The sequence below is a fragment of the Mastomys coucha genome, unplaced genomic scaffold (assembly GCF_008632895.1).
Source record: "Mastomys coucha isolate ucsf_1 unplaced genomic scaffold, UCSF_Mcou_1 pScaffold14, whole genome shotgun sequence".
Taxonomy (NCBI): Eukaryota; Metazoa; Chordata; class Mammalia; order Rodentia; family Muridae; genus Mastomys; species Mastomys coucha.
Window position 1 is genome coordinate 136,207,364 of NW_022196896.1, and position 5,335 is coordinate 136,212,698.

Sequence of the window (5,335 nt, forward strand, 5' to 3'; positions counted from 1 at the left end):
ATCTGTATTAGTCAGGTACTGTCAGAGCCTCTCAGGAGATAGCTATATTTAGGCTGACTTGCCCTTCCCTCAGTCTCTGCTCCATAGTTAATCTCTGCAACTCTTTGCATGGGTATTTGGTTCCCCCTTTTAAGAAGGAATGAAATGTTCACCTTTTGGTCTTCCTTCTTCTTGAGTTCCTTGTGGTTTGTGGGTTGTTCTTCCTGTATTCCAAACTTCTGGGCTAATAACCACTTATCAGAGAGTGCATACCGTGTTTGTTCTTTTGTGATTGGGTTACCTCACTCAGGATGATATTCTCCAGATCCATCCATTTCCCTAAGAATTTCATAAATTTATTGTTTTTAATAGCTGAGTAGTACTAACTCAAATTCTTCCTATCTGAGCTTTACAAATGCTTAGAGCTGAGTGCTGGGATTATAGGCATACACCAACATGCCTGGATAGAAATGTTTAAACAAAATTATTTACCACTCTGAAATAGACCTCCAAATGTCTTATCCACACTGATAGAGCTTGTTTGGTTTGATCAACATAAGACTGATAATGAACCAGCATGCCACTCTTCGGAAGGGAAAAGGAGTTGTTGCTGGTTCTTTTCTCATCTCTGTGACAAAAGAAACTAAGGAGGGAAAGGTTTGTTGTGGCTCATGGTTTGAGGTTACAGATTACACAGCATCAGGAGAGTGAAGCATTGTGTCTGCTGTGTGGAAGCAGGGAGAGACTAATGCTGGGATCCACCTGCTTTCTGCTTTATATTCACTCTAAGTGTTCAACTCACGTATGACACTGTTTCAAATTTAGAGTGGGTCTTTCTATCTCAGTTAATTTTTTTTTTCTGGGAATTATCTCTAGATGTATTCATAGGTTCATCTCCTAGATTGATTCCAAATCTTGTAAAGATGACAAAATTAACCATCGTGGTGGTAAAGAGTCCTGTGACATAGAGCTACAGAATTAAGACAAGGTGTACTGCTGGCTTTATCAGTGGACAGTGAATTATTTCTGACAGGCCTTACAGACAGGAATGAGGAGAAGGCATCTTTCAGGCCAACAGTTGCATGTCAGGGCCTATCCTGACAAACTATGAATATATGCATCTGTGTTTTGAATCAGCAACTCTATTAGGTATCTCGGTATCTATTGAGTTAACTAGAAAGAGACAGTGTAGTGCCTCAAGCTTATAATTCCAGCAATATGAGACTGCATGAGGCTGAGGTGAGAGGATCTGTGTTCAAAGCCAGCTTGTGCTAAATAGCAAGTTCTTGGCTATCCTGGGTTATATGATTAGACCTGATCTTGCAAGCAAGCAAGCAAGCAAGCAAGCAAGCAAGCAAGCAAGCAAGCACGCACGCACGCACGCGCACACACACACACACACACACACACACACACACACACACCCCTCCACAACTAAAGCATAGGAAAAAAATCACTGATAACAGAATTACTGACCCATCCACAGTGTAATGTACTGTCTTGTAATATGTGCCAGAAAACATTGAGAAAACCCAAGAATTCATCAATAAAGAATGGGTACCTTTTGGGGTCACCATATCATGGTTGGTTAAGTAAATGTAGGTAGGAAAGAGGAAGGTCCTGCTGTGCAGAACACTCTACCACAGAATGTATAAGGGGATAAGAACATTTAGCTTATGTATGTATTTATTTATTTATTTTTTAAACTTTTATTGAATTATGATGAGAAAAGTTAAATGATTTCAATTTATCTGAATGTGTTAACATTTAAAAACATATTTTAAGTAAATAGAATTAAATCACATTCTTGTTTCCCTTTTGTACCCCCACTCCTCCCAGAGACCCCCCTTCAATACCCACAATATCTTTTTTGTTATATTCCTTAAAATTTACAAAATATTACAACAATAAAAATAAGTATTATAAACATTGTTTAATATAAAACAACAATCAATTTAACAGACTTATGTAGATGCTCGTCTACAGCAATAGTGAAAATGCATTTTTCTCAATATAAATTTTAAATTAGTTTATGTATTTATAAACCTTCACATATACATGCAGTACACAGCACACAATAAGCCAGTCAAATGTGTACATAAAAGAGTGAGTTCATACCAAGATAGAACCTTTGAGTTCAAAATTCTTTTTGTTTTTCGTTTTTGTTTTTTTGAGACAGGGTTTCTCTGTGTAGCCCTGGCTGTCCTGGTACTATGTAGACCAGGCAGGCTGGCCTTGAACTTAGAAATCCACCTGCCTCTGCCTCCCAAGTGCCCGGATTAAAGGTGTGTGCCACCACTGCCCGGCCTGAGTTCAAAATCTTTAGGAAGGCTGGCAAGATAGGGTCTCCAGAACTGCAGATGTTGTAACTTAATGCTGAAGAACCTCTAACAGAATTTCCTCTTGTTCAGGAGTGATTTGCCTACTCTTTCACCAGACCTTCACCTGACTGGATAAAGCTTATACTTCTTATGGAAGGCATTCTGTTTTACTTAATGTCTACCGGTTTAAATGTAAATCTCACTAAAAAATATGCACATGGAAACCCCCCCAGTAACTCACCAAATATCCAGTCTTGCTGTCCAGCTAAGTGAGCACATAAATTGTCTGTTGTGGAGGAATACATCTGTAAACAGCTGAGGTAGAAAGAGAATAAGTTTTGGGGCAGACTGGGTTACAAAGCAAGTTCCAAGTCAGCCTGGATTATGGGGTTACATAGTGAGACCTTGTCTCAACAGACAATCAAATAAACTACAAAAACAACTTTGTAAGACCTTTACACATAAAATTACCTACGAGTACATAGAATGCAATTAAAAATACTGCATTATATCTGTCTGTCTGTCTATGTGCATAATGTCATGATACTGGTAACACTAGTATTCTCATTTTAGAAACATAATAATATAGACTAGGCTAAAATACATAGCTTTGTTAGTGCCTTGTCTTTCAGTGTCAGACAAATATAAATCAAAGACACAAATCCTCCAAATTTAGTCTCAGTTGGAAACTTCATCATGGACTCAGGAAATAATCCTAGATAGACCCACAAAAATGTCTAGAACCACAGTGGTCAACCAAGCAGCAAAAACACTCTTCCTGTCCTCAAAGGACTTCAGGTCTTTGGTAAAACAGCTAAGTTTAGATTCTGGGCAGAAAATGTGCAAGGTGACTTTGAAATATCTTGTAACTAAAAGCAAAGAGGCCACCAAAGACAAGCAGGATTATGTGAGAAAGACTTGGGATCTCACCAAAGACAGGGCAGCCTAGTCTGGCAAGGTGTGTGTTGTAATCCCAGCATTTGGAGCTTGGAGGACAACTTGTGCTATATAGTGAGATGCTGTCTTTATTTTTAAATAAAGATTTTATGTTATTTTTATTTACTTGTATCTTTATGTGTCTATGTGTGGGTATGTGCACATGTGTACAGGTACCCACAGAAGTCAGAAAATGGCACTGAACCTCCTGGAGCTGGTTATAGGAGGTTGTGAGCTACCCTATGTAGGTTCTTGGAACTGAACTCTGGTCTTCTGGAAGAGCAGTCAGTGCTTGTAGCTGCTGCAACATCATTCCAGCCCCACTAGACCTCATCTTAAAACACACACATATGTAAACAAACCAAACAAAAGGATGAAAGGGTACGAAAAAAAAAATCAGTGGTGTTGGTGTGAAAACAGATGGGGTATAGAAGAAAAGAGGTTATTTCATGATTATGACATAGAGGTGTGAGTAGTGGGTGGCGGGCCTTTCACATGTTAGTCCTGACAGTTTCTCAGGGAACAGGAACAAGAGGCTGATGTACTAGGGCTTCCCAAAGGGACGGGTACTGCCACCATCTACAGAGCCATTTGCCTTTTTCTCCCTCAGGGTCTGTTATTCGTGAAACATGCACACCTGCAGGTTAACAAGTGTTTGCTGTTGGAAGTGCTGGGACCCAATAGAGCAGGGTATACAATTGATCCTTCTTTGTGGTGATAATCTGAACATAAGCGTTGCTTAAATATTGGCGCATGTTTAATGTGTAAAAGTGCACATACACACCCATCCTCCCAGCTGGGCTCATCTAAACCTGCATTTATACAACTTGATTTTCTTTTTTATAATTTATTGAGTTATGATTAATAAACAAAATTTGCACATGTTGAAGGTATACAAAGTGATGCCCTTTCTTCTGATTTCTTTGCTAAATGATAGTTATATGCGTTTTGCAACAATGGCCACATTCAAGCTAATTAGCATAACAATAGAGTTTAGGTTAAAAAATATCACATACATATAATTTTGTAGGTCCTGTTCATGGTCTTAGGAAATGTTTGTTTCACTGTTTCACTATAGTTTGTCAAAGTCACAATCCCATACACTTGGTTTTTAGAACTGAATCATTTTGGCTAAAAGTTTCTACCCATTGGCTACCACCTCCACATTTTCTTTTCTTTTCTTTTCTTTTTTGACAGTCTGAAGTTTTTATTCAGTGGTTCTCTGTGTCTAGAAGAAGGTGTTGGGCCTCTTGGTGGTGAAGCGTGGCTTGTGCTGGCTCTGCAACACACGGTGGGGCAATGGGAACTTGATCTTGGAGTCGTGGAACTGCTTGACAGCTGGCCGGCGGCACTTGCCAGCTGCAATCTCTTCCACCTTCATGATCTGGATGGAGTGCGCACGGGCACGGTGTCTGGCACCCATGTCTCGGTAGCATTGTGTGACTGCACCAGCGGTGGTCAGGTCCCGGTACTCCCGGTACATGTTGTGTGTGCCACTGCGGGAGTCGTAGCGCAGCCAGATGCCAAAGTTCTTCACTAGCAGGGGTGACTTCTCAAACACCTGTCCTCAGTACACAATCTCCACAGATGACTTCTTCATCTTCTTCAGCTGCGACACAAAGTACCAGAAGCGGGACTTGGCCACCACATGGTTGGGTGCAAAGTTTCCCATACGGTACAGTGGTGGTGTGTGGCATTTTGGGGTTGGCAAGCAGCGCCCCACCACCTTGTACTCCCGAAGCGTGCCCAATGCCTTCATGGCCCTGCGCACTCGTCCACCACCAGTCACAAAAGGCCACATTTTCTATCACCTGACAAGCCCCTGCTAACTGTCATTCTATGTTCTGTTTTTGTGAGCTTTATCTTATGATTACACGTACACATGAGATGATCACATATTTATCTTTCTGTGACTACTTAGCTGTCATGTTCCCAGGCTGATTGTTGTGGTTATAAGTAAAAAGTTCTCTTTTCTTTTTAAGGACTAAGCAATTTTCATTCACAATGCATATCTGATACATTTTTCTAGCCATTTACCCATCGATACATTTCCCCCATATCTTTTTTTTTTCTTTTAGATGTTTTCTTTATTTACATGT

General features: G+C 40.2%; 1 pseudogene; it reads right to left on the reverse strand.

The window, feature by feature from the left end:
* Window positions 1-4,422: 4,422 nt before the first annotated feature.
* LOC116089359 lies at window positions 4,423-4,995 on the reverse strand (annotated as a pseudogene).
* Window positions 4,996-5,335: the final 340 nt, after the last annotated feature.